At 40.5% G+C, this 23,999-nt stretch overlaps 2 long non-coding RNA genes across 2 annotated transcripts in view; both read left to right on the forward strand.

Annotated features, from left to right (window-relative positions):
• The first annotated feature begins 10,550 nt into the window (after positions 1–10,550).
• LOC137858151 (uncharacterized) overlaps positions 10,551–23,999 on the forward strand; it is a 53,229-nt gene continuing 39,780 nt past the window's right edge. Inside the window, exons 1-2 of the long non-coding RNA XR_011097522.1 lie at positions 10,551–10,879; positions 11,044–11,162. This is a non-coding gene — a long non-coding RNA (uncharacterized lncRNA). The remainder of the gene's footprint in view (positions 10,880–11,043; positions 11,163–23,999) is intronic.
• On the forward strand, positions 20,504–22,411 carry LOC137856940 (uncharacterized). Its single transcript, XR_011096893.1, has 4 exons — positions 20,504–20,656; positions 21,180–21,286; positions 21,945–22,016; positions 22,152–22,411. It is a non-coding gene; the product is annotated as an uncharacterized lncRNA (long non-coding RNA).

The following is a 23,999-nucleotide window of genomic DNA, read 5'->3' on the forward strand; positions in this document are numbered from 1 at the left end:
GTCCTTCCCCTTCCCAGTGCACGTGTCCTTCCACTTCCCAGCACTGCTTCCAGCCGTGCTGATTAGGTGTGTGGCTAGAGTCAACTGGCTAGTTGGGATGATTTCTTTAATTACTCCACTGGGAAGATTAAACTATTTCCCTAGCTGTATCCAGTGAGCTAGCCATGTATTTGACACCCTCTATTTACAAGGAGATGACAAGGCAAAACATTTGGTATTGGGTGTAATGGACGGATGGATTATGCAGAAATTTGGAGGTGGAGTAAGCAATATATTTAAGAGAGGTACAAATTTGTAGATTGAAGCCCTTGGTTTAAAAGTTTATGAAAGATTTGAGCCCTTTCATTGCTGTCCTGCCCTAGATACCAACACAACAGTGAAATAAAAAAAGAGCTCATCAAGAGCACTTTGGGCTCCTGGAGAAACTTCTCACAGTGAAGAAAGGTTTCTAAGCTGGCCTGAGGAAAAAGGGAAGCCTGGGAGGAGCAGATGATCCCATAGTTGCTGTTGGCCATTGTGGTGTCAGGGGCAGTTTCTGGAAGATCTGAATTCTCTCCTGACAGGCCTGTGGGTATCTCTGGTGGCTTGGCTGCTGCATAGGTCACATTGCGTGTGCATCAGCATCTCCCAGCACTCCCAGGAAGCCCCACTGTTGGTGGGGCAGTGTGGTGAGGGCAGGCTGTATGGGGACAGCCCCTCCTGGGACACCACCCAGATCACACAGTGTCAGGGCAGTCCTGGTGTGGGGCATTCACACAAATTTAGTACCTCACTAGCCTTGTATGACTTTCAAGACTAGCAAGTTATGAGTGAGAGGAAATATCTTTCGAAGTGTGAAAAAGCCATTTAAAGGTAGGCACAGCAGCTCTGGATTTTTACACTGCTTCTATCAAATGTTCCTCCTGATCCCAGGAGTCATCTGTAGTTTCTCTGGTTTGTCCATTACGCTCTTTGGTGAGCCCATTAGCATCCCACAGGCTGTCTAGGAGGGCTCAGTCCTGCTTCACAGGGTGCAGAGGCTTCAGGCCCTGCCTGATGTGCTACTGATATCAAAGATGCCTGCAGTGTCTTGAGTTGTAAAGCTTGCTCATAATAAAGACAGATTTATGGATAGGGGATGCTTGTGTGGTGTATTCATAATAGCTTTCTCCTTGTAGAAATGTATATTCAAAAAGATAGAGAAATGTTGAGCTGCCAAAAAAGTGATTGAAGCAGCTACCTATTATCTTTCAGAGAAAAAAAATAATGTTCATTTGTCACTGACCATCTTCTCTTGATGTGGTTATCCCCAATTAGGCTAAAAGTGCCAGAATTACAATATAGTGTCTGCCAATTTAGCTTTACAATGGCTTGATAATTATAGAGCAGGAAAATAGTATGTCTGGAAGGGTGTTAACTGAGGAGCAAGGGAGCGTGTAACTAAACTTGACAACGATATAGAAAGGCAAGAAAAAGACACTACTGGATAATAGCGTTATGGTGTGCAGGAGTTATTTACATGCAACCAGAGCTTGTCACAAATAATGAGAATTAGAGGAAAGCCCCTGGCCCTGCACGCTACACTCACCATGGATCCTCTTGGCCTCAAAAATGCAAGCATGGGAGTTTAATCTACTTTCTGTGTCACACAGTGCAGAAAATCAAAAACTAAGACTTCTGGCTGGGCCTAAAGCATGGTCATAGTGTCAGTCTCCAACTACCAGCTCTCCAAGCAAGTTCCTTTTCAGAGGTAAATCAGCTCAAGAGAAAAGTGGGAAGGGGAATATGAGATATTTTTTTTTTTAATTATGATGATTTTTTTTTTTTTTTGTAGAAACCATGGAGTTTTGGGGGCTGGGAGGAACTCCCAGGAGTTGTAAGGACTCATGTTAAAATCCACACTAGACAGTATTGTGGCATTCCCTTCATTGTCAAAGAGCAATTACAGAAAGCTTAGCCAAAACTTCTACAGACTTCTATGGATTTCACCAGAGACTTTCCTAACTTCAGCCTGGTCTACTTGTTCTCTGAAGTATTTAACTTTGCTGTGAACAAATGCAGGCTTTCTCTGCTTTGGCCTGTCTTGACCTGAAGTTATGGTTAGCGCAACTCTAATAATTATTGGAAGTAGATTAGCACAGATACAATACCATGCTAATACGACCCCATTGGTTTTAGCCTGCTCTAAGCATGTGCAGAGTGAGCTGGAGTTTGCCTGGAGAACACTGTGTAAATGTTCTTTCCCCTGAATTAAAAGGGAGGTTTGTACAGCATCCAGCAGAATGTCCTGCTCTGTGACAAGGTCTTTTATCTGCGCTGAAAAATAAACAAGGATTGTATCCATAGCTAATAAATATCTTCAAGATTTGGCCCATAGAAATGATAAATGGGATAGGTCTGTCAGATTATGAGGTGTACCTACGATTTCTCAATTTTTTTTTCTAACTGTGGCTGCACATTAGTGGAGACACTGTGCCAAAAATTACCCAGTATCGTGATATTCACTACATTGCATAATACCCCACTTTGTGGGCAGGAAGAAAAAAAAAAAGTAAAGCTAAACAAACAATATTCCTTCTTCTCCGAATCAAGAAACATACATTTTTAGCTGTCATAGTGACAAAGAAAGCTTAAAAACTGGAAGCAAGCTCACTATTCAGGATTGAAGAGCAGGAGAACAGGCAGCAGTTGCCCTGCACTTTTAAGTAAATCAATCTTACGGGTAATTTTTAAGTCATTCTACTGATTTAGAGGGGCTGCACTGCTGATCTTGTGCAGAGAGGATGAATCCCATTGCCTGTTGCCCTCTTTCTGGAATCACATTGCCTCCCTGTGGTTTTCCATCAAACACTTTGATGTGAGAAAAGTGATGTTTTGCTTTTTGTTTATTTCTTTTAATGCAACATAACAACCGTGAGAAAGGGAAGAAGGCAGCTTGAGCCTGCAGCCAACAGATGCCCCCTGGTTGGCCAATGGCCAGTGCCATGCAGTCTGGGTGGGTTCTCACCTGCAGAGGGGTCAACACCATCCTGTGTAGCATACTGGAGTGGTAAACATCATGTATGAGAAATGATCTACTGCTCTCCTAAAGAGCTATTTGCCTGCTGAGTAAGTTTCATACTTGGAGTGTCCAGGAAAATTGCAGTTATCCAATTCACCCCATTAAGAACCATTTTCCATCCAAACCATCAATGCTTAGTATGTAACTGAAGCTGCTGCTTGCATTGCTGGTGAAGCATTCACTGTAAATGTATGCAGTTATGTTGCAGCAGAACGGCTGTCCATGTCACTAAAATTCAGCCTAGGAAGTATTTTCTTCATCTCTCCCATGTCACACAGTTTCTGCCCTCAAGTATGCTGCCAAGGCTGTAGGTGCTGCTTCAGGCTTCAGCAGGGTTAGCTGGTGTGCATAAGATCAAAGTTTGAACATTAATTTTCATCCAGTGTGTGTACAAATACATACAGCCTACCCCATCTGTGCAAAGTTGGGCATCTTCCAATCTTCCCTTCTGGTCATGTTTCACATCTCTACCTAGGGAGATGTAAATATTTCCGAATCTGACTCTGGGTGACTAAGGTGCTTCCATGCCATCTATTGGCTCTGAAACACGATATATTCCTCCCAGCTTCTCCACGCTGAGGTAAGACAGCCTGGTCCTACACCATCCCACAAAGACACCTCACCAGTACTTCACAAGGTTCATGGGTTCTTCTCATCTGTTCTTTCTCCCATTCTCTCCCTCTTTACTGTTGTTTCTTTGTCCCATGCCTGCCTGAGCAAGGGGTGAGGGATGCCTGTCTGCTTCCTGGTGTTGGTGGGGCATCTCTTGCCACATGGTTGTTTGTAGGAGAACTTGAACACTGTATGGCAATGCATTTTTTTTCCTAACAGTTTCATGCCATTGTAAACTGTGTAAGAAAAGCAGCACATCCAGGGCTGAAAAAAAAGTGTTTTGAGGTAGCTGCAGGCCTAGATAAGCCCAGGTTTCAGAGGTTTCAGGGTTTCACTTTTGTTGCCTCCTGGTGATGCACCCAGCAATAAGACTTTTTCAGGTCCTGTGCTTCAAGACACACTTACCCTCCTTCATATCCTTCAAAAACTGGCTATATTATACATTAAAATGGCACCTCATTAAATGGATCTCAGCTGTTAAATCTTCCTGGCTTGGCATCTTACTCCTCTTCCTCCCCTCCTCACTTGAACTGCCATGACTTGGGAGAGTCAGGAACCTGGGCACATTTAAAAATCCCGTTAGGAGATTGTCTGTTTCTCCAGAAATGTAAATGCTTATGAAGCTCTGGCCTGTTGGCACCTTAGCAAGTTTCATCTCTCCATACTTGATCTGTTTCCAGGAGCACCCAGAGCTGACAAGCAGAGAAGTAGGTGGTATCCCTGCAGATTCTCTAATCAGATAAACTAGTTACCAAACATAATGAATAATTAAGAGAAAGTTAACAATAATAGTATGGCTTCTTTACAGCTTCTTAATGGTTTCCTTTTATTTTATTTTAGGTTGGATGTTAGGAAGAACTTCTTTACTGAAAGGGTTGTTAGACACTGGAACAGGCTGCCCAGGGAGGTGGTGGAGTCACCATCCCTGGAGGTCTTTAAAAGACGTTTAGATGTAGAGCTTAGGGATATGGTTTAGTGGAGGACATGTTAGTGTTAGGTCAGAGGTTAGACTCGATGATCTTGAGGTCTCTTCCAACTGTGAAATTCTGTGTGATTCTGTGTGATTTCTATTCACTTGGAAAGAACCCTACTAAATGGCAAAAATGAATACATATAGAGTCACCGGGCCAAATGCTTTCCTGATGATTGGCCAGTGGGGTTGCTCCTGGGACAAATTCAGCTCAGTGGATTTAGGTATGTCTCTGTTTTCCATGTGAAAGGACTCACAGCTGATAGGAAGCATACCTTGGCACATTCCCACAGTCCATGAAAAGAACCCATGTTTCATGTCTTTTAAATCTGAAGATGTGCTGTGTTTCATATTTCACATCACATAACCCTTGGAAAACTATTTCAGCCTGCTTAAGTCCTTTGTGATGCAATCTGCACAAGGAAGTGAAAATAACTGTCCTTTCAGGGATTTTTGCATCTTTAGGGATTCCCCAGTGGAGTAGAACCAGGGCAGAGGGATAAATGCCCCCTTCCTGCCCCTGCATGAAGGGTTGTAACATGGAGAGATGTGAAAGAGGATTCAGGACCAAAGCATCTGGCCTTCTGTCCATTGCCTCCCTGTGGAAGGGAGCATACGAGCCATGGATGTGGTTTTCCTTTGGGTTAAGCACACCACAGAAAAATGGTCTGCAGGCACCTTTCTGTTTCCTCCCTATCACACCCCTCTTTGTTGTGGTGAGCCCAGCGTGTCAGATCCCCAGGATCTGTCCCCAAATATTTAGCTCATTTTGTACATATTGCCTTCAAGTAATCATACACCACTGAGTCATACATCATGGGATTAACAATCCTACACATGGTATAAACAGAACCTAAATAAAATCCCAGAAAAAGGATATTGCCTTTTAAATAAGTCCTGACAGCTGTGGAAAATATTATGCCCCAATACAACCCTCCCATACGACATACATTAATATGAAGAGAACCCCAAACTGTTCCTCTGGATATTTTGTAAGGTTTTATTTTATTATGGATTGGACATATTGAAGTAAGACTATAATCTTATTGTGCTCTGACCTGTGTTTTTACTGCGCTGTATAAACAGCAGTTACTATGTTAGATGGAGAAATGTTTACAGAAAGAAGAAATAAAAACAAACGGATTTATTGTGTTGCAGAAATTTGAAACAGGGCCGAAAGGCTGCCCATGTGTTTTGTGCTCATAAGACCTTTTCCTGATGGAAACAGACAGCTTAGACATGACAGAAGCACAGAGGTCCTGCGCTATCAAAAATAAAATGTAATATCCGCACTGCAGTGACTCTCTCCAGCCAGCCTTGCCTACAATCAAAGCCCTTGATACGTCTTTGCTGTTGTCTGTTCACATATAGCAGGGTTGGGATCTAATTTTTTTAATAGATTTTGAAATTGTTTTTAAGTGCTAGTGAAAAGTGCCAGATTGACAGCTCTGGAGTCTGGAGTCTCTTTTTAACCGCAGAAAGAGTACAGCACGGGAAATGGCAAAACAAACTTCCTTCCCCAGCCCTGCTCCCAAACCCCATCAGTGCAGAGGAGGAGGGAAGCACGGCACATTGCCCTTCCCCGCTGGAAACACCTCGAGCTGCAGCCATTGCCCCCTCCAGCATTAAGGCAAGAAGTTGCCCGGGGCACCCGTAAAGCCGGTCCAGGTGAGCAAAGCACCAGGGAGAACCTTTCTCTCCTCCTCTCTTCGAAAAGCCAACTTCTTCTTAGGGTGAAGATTGTTAGAGAAAACTGGACTTTTTCACATTTCCTGATTTGGCTTCTTTTGTTCTGTTGACATTTTTATTGACAAGTGTTATCAAGATCAATGCCAATATGATTCACTTCTATTTTCCATTTTTCCAAATGCTGTGTTTTTGGCAGAAAAGAATGCTAATAAACATGTCAGTGATATCCTTGATAAGAACAGTGATTAGAAACATCATATACAAAACTTTTAGTGATAAAACACAGAAGTGAAAAACTGGCCTATTTTCAATTCCACAAAGTGGAAACAATTTTGAAATTTTTTAGGATTTTTCTGTTTTGCATTTCAACCAGCCTTGTGATCCTCCAAGTCAAATCTCCAAAGGCTGCTCAAAAAGGAAGAAAGAGCCTCTTAAAATGAAATCCTGGCCCCACTAAAGTCATCTGCAAAGCTCCAGTTGAATTCAACCCATCTAGAATTTCACCCCTTATTTGTATACTGAACAAATCTGATCTGGAGTCGGTAACACATAATAAACATGGGACCCTAGGATGCCATTTTTAGTCACTTTTCAGGGGAGAACTGTGCTTTAATTTATTTTGTCAACTGTTTCCACTTAGGTTTTGCCTATTAATGCTCCTGTTACCCACTGCACAGTGAGGTTATACCTCCTGTAAGTTCTTCTTCTCCCTTAATAGTTGTGGTACTTTTGAAAATATTGCTCTGCTTAATATGTGATTTCAGAATAATGAATGCTTGTCAAGCTGATTTTTTTTGCTGTCTTAAAATGGGTGGATATGTTAAGCAATTTGTGCTAAGAAACAGGCATGATATGACTTAAAAATGACAGTGGGACCACTGAACGGGCCGAATTATCTAGAGCATCTTCCCAATAATCAGATGTCAGCTATTTGGCTGTTAAAAGGATGTTTCAGAATTCATGATACTTTAAATGAGTTCTGTCCCTTTCAAACCCCCATAGTGCAATGTCTGTGTATACATGAAAAATGATTTTCTGAGATTAACTGTATATCAGATAAAACCCTGAAAGATTCTGACAGCCACCAAGCAGAATAAGGAGGGTGACACACATCCTTTCACCTTCACAGAAGAGGAAATCATAGTACAAGTGGTATTCTTAGTAACATTAACAATAATCAGTAACATTAAACAAACCAGGGATGTAAGGGGATTATCCTGAAATAAGAATTAGTCAAAAAGAAAAACACATACACACACACAAAACAACAACAGAAAACAAAACAAAACAAAACAAAACACAGAAAAAGACTGGAGAAGAATGTTTCCTGATTTTTTTTTCTCTCTCTCTTTTTTATTTTTTTTTTCTTTTTTCTTTTTCCCTCTTTTAGCAGTGGACAGTATACATATCTTCCCATTATGAATAGCTCCTTAAGAAGCTAAAGACGGATGTTCTGAAAAATGACAAATAATGCTTTTTGTGTGGAAAATTATGCTAAGTAATAAATACAACAAACATCTCTAACAAAATTAGCTTTTCTAAAGCTAAAACCATTAACTCTAAGGTCTAATCCCTTGGATGGTTCCAGGGCTGGGACAAGTACTAGCTCATCCTGGCATGCTCCAGCTCCATCGATCCTTCCAGCAGTATGCAGCTCCAACATCTTCCCCTACAGGCCTATGAGCTGTCAGGCTTTCAGGTAATGGCAGTTTTACATATAGAAACGTTGTCACTAACTCACATTAAAAGTTGACAGGATTAGATGTCAAGAAATGACATTGGTGTAGAATTCCAGATTTTGGAGGAAAGAAAGAAAGGATTTTTTTCTCATATAGTAGGTGTAGGTGTATATGTATTAAAAATGGCTATTTGAAGTTATTTAGAAATTGGGAAATCAGTAAGAAGATGTCTAACTCACTGAATGCAGGTGATGGTAAGCATTATATAAGCATTAATAAGCATAAATAAGCATTAATTGCACAGCTTTGTTAATTTTATGCCTTCTTTGCTCAAGGAAAATTGGGCTGGAAAGAAATTCTAGAAGTTAACTAGTCTCCACTGAGGAGGGATCAACTTATCTATTGTATGGGGTATAATCTACATCTTCTGAGCTAGGTGAGGCATTTTACATGATCAGAAGTGAGAGATCCGTGCAGATAGCCATCTGCATTGCTTTCAGACAGCAGAACTTGTGTTATTAGCATCATATAGGCTGGAGCTGCCTCAACACAGCGTGGAGAGTGTTTTACATCATTTCTTATCACTCCGTTGGAATACCGTGGCTAGAAATTAAGTGTGGGCTGATAAGAGCTTCAAAACCCTTTTAGAGTAAAAAATTGAAAGAAATGTAACCTATTTATTTTGTCACACAGAAACTGGGACCATGGTTCCAGGTGACGTAGGAGCCACTCTAACAGCTCACTGCTGCAAAAAGGGATGGCCCAGCTTCATGCTATAGTCTCCAAGGGCCACCTACATATTCAAAATCCCTCACTGGGAGGAGATTTTGGATATCAGATAGCTCTCAATTTTATCAGTCCAAAGGGTATAAAAATCAGCAGTTGGAAAGGTAACCTTTACACGGCAGTGATGTTTCCCTCAAAAAAAAAAAGATCAGTCATCTCTGATTGCTGGAACAATTTCTCCAAAGCTGTAATGGATTGCCCAAACTGGAGATCTCTGTTAACTTCCAGGGCAGCCAGAAGGTATCAGTTCAGTTCAGGAATCACTTCATGGCCTTTGTTATTTCACAGCTGTTGTTATGTCAAAAGTCAGACTAGATGATCATAACAGCTCCTTTCAGCTGTCAGGTCTTTGGAGCTATTATACAATTTTAGAAAAATCCTACCCTGGCTCCAATGAGTTACATATGGTATGAGTGAAATTCAGTGGAGAATGCTGCCTGTAGAGGTACGTGTACTCTCAGTATGTTGTTGTACAAATAGGTATAGTGCACAAAGAGAAAGACAGGTGAGCTTTTGAGTGAGCATGAGAATGAAACAAGATGATGCACTACAGAGAGCATGACAGCTCGATAAAATGGATCTCTATTTAAAACCAGTCATCTAATGGAAAAAGAGAGAACAGATGGTGAAATAACTCTCTAAACAAGCTGCTGCTTTAGACTCTGGCCTTCCACAAACAAGTTGCAAGAATTTCTGATCCATGGTCCAGTGATTAAAGAGACCAAATTCAAAGGAAGAAGTGGGGGAAATCAAAGAGGGAGGGGGATGGAGGGGGAAGAATGCATAAAACCCCAACAGTTTAGGTTTCATAGTGGAATATCAAAGCAATATTGAAATATAGGAATATCAAATACCAATACTTTATTTTTATGTTTTGCATTTACTGAATCACTTTCAATTGTATGAATCCCTCTGCCCTTAAGCCCTATGATATAAATTTTATTGGATTTAAAGGAAACAGATTGGGAATCTGGGACAGAAATATATATATATTTTACCAGTACAGATTTTATGGTTTTGCCAAAGGAAGCTTCAAAAACGTTTGAAGTGTTGCTTGCTTAGTACTCCTAACGTATTCAGCAGTCGGGAATGAGAAGAAAGAGAGATGTAAGGGAAAGCAGAGAGAGCTGTGCAAAACCAACTAACGTTTTCCCCCTGGAAGCAATAAAGTGATCAGAGGCTTCAAGTGTGCCTGGGGATGTGTGAGAGCGAGATGGAGATGGTGAAGAGAAGGGGCTCTGGATAGCTGCCAAGAGACCTAGCAATGGCCAGATCCCACTTTGGCTGGGGGGGCTGGGTGCTCCCCAGATGTGCACCTCTTCTGTTTTCAGGAAAAATATCAGTTACATTTGTAATTGGATATCAGTTACATTTTGTATTGGATATCAGTTTGTATTGGATATCAGTTACATTTGTAATAGGGATAATCAATGATCTGATCATCCATTAGCAGTCTTCTTCACCATGGTGGTGACTGCCATTGGTTTGTGCTTTCCAGAGACCAGTTGTCTGCTTGGCCACTTCTGTTTGTGTGTCCTACTAGGCCCAGTGCTGGAGGCTGTACTGCTGCAAGTCCGAGGCTGCAGATTCCTCAAGACCCAAAATGCAGAACTCCATTCAATGTGGAAAGCTGCTTTGCTGAAAGGATGAGCAGCTGGTTGCTAATAGTTCCTCATCCTGCCTACCTTGGCTATGAGTCTCTTGGGCTAGCTGCAAAGCAGCTAATGGTGATGACCCACACACATGAGCCTCTCTGTAGCAGCTGTAGTAAGTTAGGATGTTAACAAGGAGGATGAAATAGTCCTCCCTTGACTCTTTCAACTTCTTGGTGAGAAGAAAATGGAGAGAAAATTTCTTCCTGAAAAGGAAATGATGGTTGTGGAAGGACGTACAAGAGGCAGGGGAAGCTTTAATACCTCCTGGCTTTGGGGAAGCTGAGGGAGCCACAAGGCCTTTAACTTCCATAAATAAGGCAAATGTGGACAAAAATATGAAGTTTGTGGTGATGGTGGTGTCACCTGTTGATTCTAGACACTGAGAAATCCAGTTGTTTTCATCACTGATGACTGAAGGGGCCAAAAAAAAGAACTGGCCTACCACAAGGTAGGAGTTGCTGAAGGAGGGGAATGTATTTATGGAGATAGCTGAACCTGAATGAGGAAGGGTGTTGATCTGCCTTTCTTGAAATGTATGGGGCTGGGTATTTGTTTCTGGTTGTCAATGACTGGTCTCCATTAACCCTGAGTAACTCTTTGTTTTCTGAGTAGTCTCAGAGATTCTCCAGACACAGAGGAGGAAACTGGGAGGCAGAATGGCTGGTGGAAAATGAAGAGTATCTGTGGCCTTCATTTACTTCAGAACTATTCCAGAAGCTCTACCGGGAGAGGTAGGACCAGGCAGTTAAATCCTCTACCAAAGATGGGAGGTCATATAGCAAATTCACCAAAAGCATTAATTTGTGTGAGCAACTGTACTTTAGAGCCATCTTGTTTACTTGGGCATTGGTCACTGAAAGTGTTTAATAATGGCTATTTATGTTGCCACCATTTGAAGTTGCTCTGTCCTCAGAGTTCACATTCACTCTTCCACTAATGTGTCACCACTTACTTGTCACTAAATTACATTTTAAATGTATAACCTCTTTAATAAGAGATGGGCCCAGCAAATAGTTTCTAGCAAAATATATTTTTTAAGCTAAATCCTGAGTTCACTTCAGCTGTGTTTGTAATCTCTGAATGCTGAAGAGAGCAACTTTGCTAACAGTGATGTCTTCAGGAAAAATGACTGCCAAGCAGATACTAGAGACTATGCATGGAACATAAATTATAATGAAGTAAGAGTGTGCCGTAACACTTATCTTGCGTTAATACAAGCAGAAGATAATCTGTAATGTGTTCAATAAATTTAATACCGGATATTTGTAATTGCTCATTGGAATCACTTCTGTGATTGGGAAAAAAAAAAATCAAAAAAAAAAAAAAAACCAACACATTTTTTCCTAGAGAAAATACATTTATTGTGCTTTTAATTTTTCTTCTCCTGAAGAAGCCTACATGTATATTGACCAAAAAATGCTTCTCGTTCCTGGCCTTTTGTTGCTATTTCAACAATCAAACTTTTTGTGTAAAGCGCTTAAAAATCTGAATGAATTCTCATGAGATTCTGAGTAGAATCTGAAAAACTATTCATCAAGAATTATGATAATTAATCTGATTAAGCATATTAAGTGAAAAAAAATCATCTGCCAATTATCTAATTTCAGAACTAAAAATATGTTGTGGAATGATCTGGAACAAAAATAAAAGGGTAACTTCTATTCAGTAATTAGTGGGATTTGTCAAAACCACACTCAGTGTTCCCCACAGGTTTGCATATTAATGTGAATTAATTAAAAAAAAAATAATTCAATGATATAATATTCTTATTGATTTTGATCTCAAGGAAAACTTTAATTGAATTCACTGGACTATAGAATCTAGGCTCTGAAAAGAAGGTTATTGCTATCCAGTGTGGAAAATCTCATCCTGTGGGAGAGGAGGGATAACCATAATACCAGTAATTCTTGACAAAAAACCGTCTATGTGGCTGCTGAAGGAAGACAACTGTGGCATTAAAAAAATCTTTACTATTAAATTACAATGTGTACTAGGACTTACACTCTGAAACAGACTTTCTTGTGCATAATCCTGGTTAATAAAATGGTTGGAAGGTTTGAATATTTTTTAGCTGATGGTTCTGACAAGTTAAGACTAAATATACATTGCTGCAACCACCGTTGTATATACGTTTCATGCACAAATGGAGAAAATAACATGTTGACTGTAATTTCATAAGACCAGAGGGATCAGTCTCAGATTCGTATCTTAAGATAAAACAGTGCAATTACCATCGCAGTCCATCTTTGGAATGTCTTCAGTCTAAGAAAAGTCAACCATAATTGTGGATTTCAATGGAATATAGATGTAGCAAAAATGTTTCAGACCACTGTGATTACATCATCTGCATCTTGAAGATCCTGTGCCGTTCACTCCTGAGCCCAGCACAGCCACAGCTCTCTCAGTATGCTGTAAAGATCAGTGATACTGTACAGATGAAGAAAAAACAAACAAACCCCAATTAGGGCTTATAGGGATTAGTGTGCCAACATACACAGGTTTGCTTGCGTGCCTGGAGAGCAGAGGGTGAGGCTTGGGGGTCTTGGCTGTGATCCCACCTCACAGGCTTTGTTCAGGCCAAGGGTGGGTGGTGGAGGAACCACTGCCCATCTCTGTGTCCCTCTGATGAAAATATAGGGCCAGAGGAGACTGCCTCTTATATGGACAGTCTATAAACACCTCACTGGGGCTGCTAGTGGTGGAGACCTTCGTGTGGGTCGCCTGAAAGATTTGCCAGAAGTGACTTCTTATAGCTGGGGAATGCAGTAAATGAGAAGAGACTGGAGAAATGAGACCTTGTGTTAGCAGGGCAGCTCTAGGACCTGTGCTCTCTCTCCCTCTTCTGCAAAACGGATGGACCTCACTGGGATGCTCTTGTTCTCCTGCTGAAAACTTGTGCTAGCACTGGGGCACAGACAGTCTGCCCTGTCGTCTATGGGACTGTCAGCACTGTGATGGATGGGAGCTGGGTGGAAATGCAGGAACATGGCAGAGAGCACAAGAGTGATCCCCGAACACCATTACTACCTTGAGCTTTTGGTTTCTTTTCTGTCCCCAAAGGCACTGTGTATACATTGTGTATCCTGCTTCTCAGCCATAATAGAGCAATGTGACATGCCACATATGGTGCCATGGACCTCTTTTATTTAACCCACCCTTGGAAAAAAAAAATGCAGTGCCACCGCCATCTCACAGACTTATGCAAGTTATAATAATCACCATTTTAATTTTTCCCACAACTTTGAGGCTTAATAGCTTTAAAATCTTACAAGTTGTAAAAACAATTAAAGCAATAATTTTAAAAATAAGCAGAATGGGACCTTCAAAAGAATGTGAACCTTTAACACTTCACAGTTAAATAAGGGCCTTGTAATACAGTCACTTGAAGGCCAGCCCTGAGAAAACGCAGAAGCATCCTGTGAATTTGTTGATGCTAGTTCAGACAGACTGTTTATTTTCATGATTTCATGGAAGAATTTTAATTTAATGAGTGTTTTATACACTAATGTAAAGCATAGTTTCAACCCTATAATTATTGTGTCAAAATATTTCTGCTTAAACAGCAGCAGCTGACTACAGAAATGTGATTTACATCTGAATTGTATCAGGGGGACACTGCTAAAAATAATCATCATGTGTCTCTTAATTGAATAAAAAAATTAACAAAGACTATCAATGTATCTCTCAGCCTCAGTATTTCTGCCTTTCATTTAAATGTTCTGCTTATTTGCTTATTGACTTTTTAGGGCTAAGGTTTCCAGAAAAAGTAAAGGCACAGAATAGCCGTGTGTCATTTTGCCCACCCGTTTCTCCCTATTGCACACACAGCGATGGGAAATTGCATGAGCAAATTGTCGGTTCCTGTCATTGGGAGCCTACATTTTTTGAAAATCTCACCATTAATCTTTCAGCTCAGTTTTAAAATAACCAACTGCCATCATGAAACAGGTTTCTCATGCTGTTTAAGGCTGTCAGCAGGTTTTGACCAGTTCAGGCCACATTTCGCTCTTGGAATGGAGTTAGAAATGTGTTTTTTTGTTGTTGTTTTTGTTGGAGAATTAATCTTTTGAGGTAATGCCTAGGACAGCTTCAGATGGGAGAAATCTTACTTGCACACTTCCAATCTGTTTATACCGTCACACCACTGGAGATAGGAACATAGCCTTGCTGCAGCTGCCCTGGTCTTTGTCTAGCATTTGTCCTTCTGTAGAGTAGGACTGTTCTCTGTTTGTCTTACAGTACCTTCTAGAGGCCCCAGATGAGGCAGTGTGCCACTGTACTGAGTGTTGCATGCCCCTCCAAAAGAGGGAAGGTCTTTTCCCCAAAGAAACTCCAATCTACACGCACAAGCCAAGGCAAAAAGAGGAAGCATCATTATCCTTATTTTGGAAAGTGAGGGCTGATATTAAGGCTACTTCCAGATGGGTAGATATGGCATCCTTCTGCCATGTTTGGCTCCCTACCAAGGAAGGTCTCTAATGCCCCCTAAAACCTCCTGTGCCCACCATTCCCATCATAAAGGAGGGAGGGGCAGGAAAGGAAGAAACCAAGGGCCATAGCCCCCTTAATTCAGCAGAGGAATGCAAATCTAGGATCGCATCATAGCATATACCTGCCCTTCAGTCTAGGCGACTTCCAACATTATGTTAATGTTTGAACTCAACTGGGAAATCTGTAGTGAAGCAACTTCTTTGCCTGAGATGTTTAGTTTCACTCATGCACAAAGTAGGGGTGGGAGGGGAAGCCCATGATGCAGTACTATATACACAAATATGCTCAAGTTTGTCTTGTTTTCAAGGGGTACAGTAGCCTGCTTCTCCTCTTCTGCACTGTGGGAGCTTTTGTGGGTTTTCATTAAGGAAATGTCCCTTGTTTGTTCAAAGATATTTTAAGATAGCTAGCTAGTTTGCATATCCTCAGTTTTTCTTTTTCTTTTTTTTTTCTTTCTCTTATCATTCTGCTTTGTGCTAGTTTCTTTGCACAAAACAGTGCTTACAGCCAACATTTTCTTTTTGAGCCAAGACAGCATCAGCAGACTGCTCCAGCAGCTCTGCAGCAGTGTCAGCAGCCCAGGGTTCAGCAATGAGACCCCAAATGTTAGCCCAATGCACCCCAGTGAGCTACTGAGATCTCCCCAGCAAGGCTTGATAGACACTGTCTAAATCTGTTTAGTTCTCTTTTGTTACTATTTTCTGGCTTAAAAATGTATGATTATGGCCTTGCACAACCAGTATGTGAAAGTGAAGAAATCTGCAAGTTAGCAAGAAGTTTCTGTTATGTGTGGCTAAACTGTGTAAACATTGCATACATGCCTTATATATCACACATGGGCATAGAGGTATATGTGTGTGTGTGTGTATAAATATTATGCTTTCCTTATTTGACGAAGCAAAAATTTGGACTCCTCTAAAATTCCAGGCCTGATCCTGATTCTTCTGTATGCATTAGCTTTAGTGCACTGTATTCCTGCGGCAACAGATACTCTCCAATGTGAGCAATGTGATACTAAACCTTTTTCACAGGGCAAGATCCTGAAGATTTGCTATGCCCTTTCATGACACTAGGATCAACTTGTATAGCTGAATCTGGTATTCGTATAGATTTCAATGTCTCTGTGGGAACTGCATATGCTCTTTTTATTTTATACTAAGATTCCACTAAATTGTCCCTTGGATTTATTTCAAAGAAGGAGAAGGGGGAAAAGGCAGTAAAGATTGCTCTTCTTATGCTTTAGTTGTTTTTTTAACTCAATTATATTTTGACAATTCTGTATGAAACTTTGGAGTATGTCTTTGTTTAAGCAGTATACCTTCCATAGGAATAGTCAGTTAAATGTATATGGCTAGTTTCAGGGATAACAAGCTTTGACAAGGGCATTTAGCGGTTGTAATTCAAATCTAATTCAGAACATCTTAGCGCTGGACCTGTCAAGCACTTGAAATGCACTGTAGCTGCAAAACCAAGGGATATGGTCCCAGTCGTGCTCTGTGTGGCATCAAGCTGATGTGTCAACAAGAGCAGTTACAATTACAGGTTCTTTCAAGCATACTAAACTAATTTACAGTACTCTGAAAATGTGGGAAAAGGCCTTGCTAGCCTAAAAGGTATATGGGACATTCAGACTGCAAAGGCAAGGCAAGTGACAAGGCCATTTCACTCAAGAGTTTCAGTATTATGCAGTTTCAGTACCACCTTTTCTTTCTTTTTTTTTTTTTTTTTTTTGGGGGGGGGGTAGATTTGTAACTAGGTATTTTCTAGATAATAATAGATTTGCCTTGAAGCCATCAAATACTCTTGTCAAATCCCATTAGAATCACGTTGCACGCTTGTTTGAAACCTCAATCTAAAATGCACCCATTTGCTAAGTGAGGATGGGGTCCTAATTGCACCGGCAGTGACTTGTCCTTTTTGTTTGTCTGTCTTGTTTATATACTAAACACCACTCAGCCTGGCTGCAAAACGCCTTGGCTTCTTCTGACAGGGCACTGGCACAGGTTGCCCAGAGAAGCTGTGGATGCCCCATCCTTGGCGGTGTCCAAGGCTAGGCTGGATGGGGCTTTGGGCAACCTGGTCTGGTGGAAATGTCTCTGCCCATGGCAGGGGGTTGGAACTGGGTGGGCTTTAAGGTTCTTTCCAACCCAAACCATTCTGTGATTCTATGGTTCTGCTTACATGGATTAGAAAACTTAGTGCAAAGGGAGAGGTCTCTCCAGAAGCAGATCTGATCCAAGGATGTCCCACAAAAAACAAGACAGAATTACAGTAACCAACATGTAATTTTAACATCAAGATATAAAAAGACTTGATTTTAAAGTGCACCAGTGATTTAAAGCAGCTGCACACATTTAGAGGCCATTGCTTTAATGTGCGCACAAAGGCTAATGGAAGCTTTTACAAAAGAAAAAAAAAATAAGGTTTTATGATTTATCTACTTTTTATGCACAACATTATAGGCCCTCTCCCTGGGGACTCATAAATGTGATTTTTACTTCCCAAATTACAAAGCTAGTCAATTATTTGGGAATGAGTCATTCATTCAAAAGTGTCTGTAACGGGATGTGTTAACCATCAGGAAATTTTACACCAATTGGAATTATAAACACCAGAGTAAAAAAAGCTCATGGCCAACCAGCTATGTCTGTTTGTGAAACCTCATGCATGGAGCAGGGTGTAATGCATGCTGGAGAAGCCCTGAGAAGCTAACTTCTAGGGTAGAAGGGGGCAGTGATTTTTTTTCCTTTTTTTTTTTTTTTTTTCCTTTCACTTGTATAAAACGTGTTTATTTTATTTTGGAATAATGTAGTTAGCAAGTCTGTAGCAACTTGCAGTCAAGGCTCCTAAGGTGCCTTATAAACCTTCATCAATTAAGCCTTGCAGCCAAATACAGGGGAAGGAACCATTAACCCATTTAATGGAAAGAGAAGCTGAGGGCCAGTGGTGGCTACTGGTGAGCATACACTTGGGCATTTCCTTTGGTGGCCAAACCCACTCCTTCCCCTAACACAACTCCATCAAGGCTGAGCCAAAGGAGCCGGTGCTGATTTGGATCTGCTGTCTCTTTTATATACCCCTTGGATCCTAAGAGCTTGCATTAACTCACCCAGAACTTGTTCCTTGGGTTGATAGCAAGCCCTGGGCATGGATGCAAACAAAACTCATGGCTTGTTCCTAAGCTGGTTGCCAAAAGATGTATGATTATAACATTGAACTGTCTTTTTGCCACTGTAACTTCCAGCTGTGTTCTAGACCCAATTAAAAAACCTCTGGAGCTGAGAGAGAGAAAAGAGAACTGTGTATGAGCAGACTGATATGTCTCTGTTGACATTTCCTCTGTTCCTGCCTGCTGAAGGAATGATATAACAATTCCCTCCTGGCTCTCAGGGTCTGAAGCCACTAGTGCTGTGACTTGTCCCCACACTTGCCTACTAAATTTTATGTGACAGAGAGATTGTGACAAAGTCTCAATAATATTAGATTATTTTTAATTCTATTTTTATTTATTTTAATAGAAGCTGCAAAGGCATCCTTGTAACATTCAGAGTCTTTCTCTCCTGCCCCTTTTCCTTGTGCTACTCCTCAAAATATTGGAAACTGGGATCAGTTTCCCTGCTGAACAACATTTCTCAAATCACATGCCCATAAACTTGCCCTAGTAGAATTGTTCATGAATCCTGCATAACTGGAGTACATTTCTTTTCTGGAGATGACATTTAATCTTTGTTCTCAGGAAAACAAATCCATTCATGCACATCAATGAAAAATGAAGGGTGAAAAAGTAGGGATAGCGTATTTATATTGCCACTGCTTTTTAAAGTATAAATGGGACCCAAATCATTGTTTTTTACTTATTTATTTATATCTCTAAATGAATTTGAGCATTGTAAATAACTTCAGTGATTTTTGCCTCTGTTCTGTGCAGTAAGTGTAGCAAAGAACTGAGTTTTTTGCTTGTGTGTCATCCTTTGCTACAACTGAAATATATTTTAGTAGAAAGTGGACTCTTAATTAGTGAACATAGTCTTCAGGCTCCTAGGTGCTACAACATGTGAAACATAAATCTTATCTCCTCTTGGCCCCAAATGGGCCGCCGGTTCCACATGAACAAAACCCAAATGCCCATGTGAGGACAGAAGTAGAGTTATACAGAATGCTTGGAAATAAAACAAGAGAAGCCACCACATAGCAGTGTCTAGATGTGGTCACGTACATTAGGTGCCTTGGGGATAAGTCTTACAAAGGGTAATTCAGACTTGAAATGGGCCACAAGGCATTGGCTAAATATTGTCAAGAATGGGGAAAGCTTCAGGTACAGGAGTAACTGGCATAGATCTCATCTGCAGGCAGATGCAGAAAAGTGAGAGGTGTCATAAGGCCTGCAGCAGATAAGGTTCATTTTCTCTTTTTTTTTTTTTTTTTTTTTAATCTCAACCACTGGAGTGCAGAACCAGGTATTTTGCATCTTCAGGTATTTCCTTGCAGCTGCATTTCTGCAGGCTCATCTGCAAATACTGCCAACACAAGGCTGGCATGATGAGGTCTGTTTTCTCTGGGAATAGAAGCAAAATGAAACATCATCTCATGAATCCTCTAAAACCTGGGTATTCAGAATCTGTGTCCAGATTTGAATAATGTGGCATAATACCAGCAAAATGACAGAGGACTGTAGTGTTTGTTCAAAGAGAGTGGTAAAGCCAAACCATGCTTATAAACAATCAACTTCATTGAATATCCTGTTTGCAGGTAATGCCATTATCCAAGCGAAGTATCCTACAAGGATGTGAAAATGTCATTACCATTAAGTGTGTGAGCAGATACATTGCCATCAAAAAAAAAAAGTCATATACAATGTACAAATTAAATATATTTTTAGGTGCTTGCAGAACTAATTTCTAACAAAGCCAGTTATGGCTCACAGACTCAGGCCCTGAATAGTGTGGTAGTGCATGATGAAAGCTTTCCTTCTGTAAATTACTTTCTGTGAAACACTTTAACTGAGTTCCAGACAAGTGGGAAGATTAAAAAAAGGTGGAAATTTTCAGAGAAAAATAGATTTCCTGAAGTCTTAGTTAATATGTCAAGAACTTATCTGTTACATAAGGCTAAAGGGTCAGTTGTTAAATTTTTAAGTATTTTCCTGACATGTATTTTTCCAGAGAAATCTGAAAAATGTTAAGTAGCTTGGACTCAGGTATTATTTACAGTGCAAATCAAGATTTTTTTTTTTCTTTTTCTTCCACCAAATCCACATGCCAGGAATCTGACATAAGATCTGAACCGCAACGATTGAAAATTAAGAAAAGTAAAGGCTATTCTCTTTGTCATCACACTTCCACTTATAGCGATATGCTCTTTTGTTATTAAACAGGCCCAATCAAAACAAAAGGGATACTGTTTCTTTTATGAGTAATGTACTAACCTACCAGCAGAAAAAAGTTCACATAAAGCGTATGGGTTCAGACAGCATAAGATTTATTACGATGGCTACAAAAATTATTCCTTCTTAACAGCACTTAAATTGTCTAATTATTCACAGCTGTTTTCAATTTGTTTCAGGTTCTTAATTAGGGGGTAGGGTCCTCTGCCCAAGTTCTAAACCAGCAATGCAAAGAGCTAAGAATTGCTTCATGCTGAACTAGCCCAGCCCTGGGGCTGATTAGTGGAATCCACTGCAAGATAATTTGTTATTCATACTTATCCATTCACCTCCTGCTGGGCTGAGATAAAGGTATGGAGAGATGTAATTTCCTTCTTGTTTGTGTAATTATTTTGACCTATCAAGGCAATCATGGACTTAGGGAGAAAAAAAATAGTAGTGTTTGTTGCTCTTTTAGAGGAGCAATGCAGTAAATGGATATATTTGGGAACTAGCACCTGATAATCTTAAGTGATCTCTGGATATGGTGTTGGGAGATCCTTGTTAAAATTTCGTGTAGCAGCAGGAGGCTGTGTGCCTGAGGGATTTTTGGGAAGCCAAAAGATGCACCACTTGTGGGTAGGAGGGACTGCTGGGTGCTTTGGGCTTCCAGCAGAGGCATCTTTCTTGAAGAATGTTACAGCAGGACACAGCTGGGCTCTGCTGGTTGTAGGCAGGGAGTTAACACTCTATAGCTGAGAAGAACATGCCAATTCTCTTTTTATATATGGGACTATAAAAGTGGTGAATTATGTCGCATTTAGAAAGATGAGGACTCAATTATTCTTTTCAGGTTGCCTCGCGCTTGCTCAAGACTTTTTCTTTCCTTTGAAAGGTATCCATGCTTCAAATGTTACAGCTTTGAGAAGGGAAAAGCCAAGGGGATGTCTTGTTTTCCTTCTGTCTGTGAAAGCCATGCATTTTGGATCGGCACTGTAATAAGTAGGTGCAATTCCTACCCTTGCATGCAGGAGTTTGCACTTGGGTTGGGTGGTTAACTGGGCACATGTAGTAAAGGGAGCTCGAGCCGTTCCAGAGGAAGTCTTACTGGTTTAAATAGGAGTGAGATTAGGACCAGAATAAGTCTTTCAGGTCACCAGCTGCATTTAGCTGGCCTTGTTAAAGTTTAGGTCCTTAATATCTGTGAGTGAGTGTATGAAAGAGGGTTATGGGGTGAATTGGTCAGCAGATTTGAGGTTTGTTTGTGGTCCCTGCAGACTCCCCTACTGAAAAAAGTCTTAGAGAGTTTAATACGAAAAAAGAACCTTTTATTTTATATTTTAGCTATCCTGTAGGATTTAGTAGGGAATTATATCCTGACTATGGACATTTTTTTATGGTTCAGATAACTGTAGGCAAGACTGATTTGTGCATTACTGCATTTTTCTAGTGTGTCTCAATTATAGAAACATCTGCACTAAGTGAACTTGAAACCTCTTTGATTCCCTGTGCAAATTCTCACTATTCAAAAGCCCTCATGTTTTCCTATTTCTTGCCTTTAGCTTAATAGTTTCAGAGTGGGTTGCAACAGTATGTAACTGTGTAGCTTACAAAGGAAAGAGGCAGTTTTTATAAAAACGTAATTACTTAAATCTTTCAGAGCCTACATTCAAAAAACATACCCAGCACTGATTCATCTCCTGGAAGTTATCAGCAGCATCTGTTGTCTCTGGTAAAGATGAAGATTTTCAGCCTAAATCACAGTACTTATTCCATGCAGCACTTGATTTGGCTGGGGAGGTGATGTGAATCCCCTTCTACAGTCATGGCTGTTTAATGCCATAGTGGAATTTTGTCTATTTTACAGGTACATTGTGATTTTCTATTACTCTCTGGTGCCGTTTCCACCAGAGCAAAATCAGCATCAACTGCTACCTCCCAGCCTTTAGCTGGGCTGTTTCACAAGATGCAGGATAGCAAAATTTATTTTTTTTTTTCCCCCAGCTAATTGGAAAATGAAATAAAACACATCATTAAGTTTCCAAAGTCATTTTCCAGGTTCATATAACAAGTTTATAGCAAGTTGCTCTTGTGTTGGACAACCCAACCAAAGTGTGGATCTACTCAGTGGTGAATGGTTTGGATTAATTTTTTGCTGCAGGGTGCCCCCAACACATGGTAATAACAGCTCCAGGTCCCCAGGTGCATGATGGCCTGAGTGAGAGTGGCCTGAGACCAGTTTAGGTTCTTGGCTTGACCCTGTCTCCAAACAGAGCCCAGGGACAGTATTTCTTTTTCAGCCACTCCTCAGCAAACAAAATGCCCTGTAGGGCCTTGCCTGCTGGTTTTTGCCCATGGCAGGAGGTGCAGAACCCCTGTCTTCCATGTGGTGGTAGCCTCTGAGAGAGGATGACCTTATTGTCATCTCACCTGGTAAAAGGCAGTCTGGTTCCTGTAAAGTTTTCTGTCCAAACAAGTACAAAAAGCTAAGAAATAATACCAGAAACCAAGTAACTGATGTCAATTTCTGCCATCAGGATGGTTGTAGTAGGCAAGGACTGGGCCCTATGGCTCTTCCCCTTGGAAGAAGTCAGAAGTCAGGAAGCATCACCAAGGCATCTGTGGTACAGTTCAGAATTGAACTAAAAGTTCATAACTCGCTTCATGTTTTTTTTTTTTTTTTTTTTTTTTTTTTTTTTTTTTTTTTTTTTTAATCTAGCCTTTCCACCACTGGGCTGATGTGTGTTGGATATCATAATTAGATGAACATCTGCTGATATATAATTATACGATATATAATTTTTATGATATATAAAAGGGACAATGCTCACTGAAATAGATTAAAAGTCTCTTAATAATAGCACTGGGCTTTGCCTGAGATCTGGAGTGAAAGTATTTGAGTGGGCATGAGATAATTTAGGCTGTTCAATGACCATTGCTGCTGTATGTCCTCTGCCCAAACTCAGCAGCAAGTGGATTTTGATAGAAACAACAGACACTGGCTGCTCTGAGATGGCTGATATCTGAGCCTTGAGAAAGTTTAGTCCCATTTTGGATTTTTGTGATAGCACTCTGAAATCTGTCCAGTAAATTCAAACCATTCTGGAGATGCTTCAGAAAAATTTATACCAATATAATTTTATGCTCGCATGAATCATCTCAGTGTTTTGTTAAGTCTTAACTTAGTTTACATTTTAGTCGCTGGTACACCAATAAGAAAGAAATATCCTTAAAGAAAAAACAGCTGGTGACTCAAAAACAAATCCTGCTAATATTTCTCTCCCAATAAAATTGCTATCACTGATACGAAGGCAAAATCTTCACATTATATATGATAAGACTATAATACATAATACATAAAACCATAATGCTTTAAGAGCTAGGATTTAGAAAATATATAGGGAAACAAAATTACATTCACTGCTGGGCACTCAATTACTGAAAAGTATCTAGACAAACAGGTAGGGCTTCAAGGAGGAGGCATTTAAGTGATGGGGAATCCAGTGGAACTGTGTTATGAGGAAGGATTAAAACACCTAAACCCATGTCTAAGGAAGAGGTGACTCAGGGCTTTGACTTGCATCAGCACTGGTCCCCTCTGCAGCTTGCTTAAGGAGGCAAATTGAGGCCAAGGTTGGTTTACACAGGGCTGTAAAGTGCCGTGGTGAAGCAACAGCAGGAGGAAGTACAACTGCCCTGCAAATGTCTCAGCGAG

The sequence above is a fragment of the Anas acuta genome, chromosome 5 (genome assembly GCF_963932015.1).
Source record: "Anas acuta chromosome 5, bAnaAcu1.1, whole genome shotgun sequence".
Classification (NCBI taxonomy): domain Eukaryota; kingdom Metazoa; phylum Chordata; class Aves; order Anseriformes; family Anatidae; genus Anas; species Anas acuta.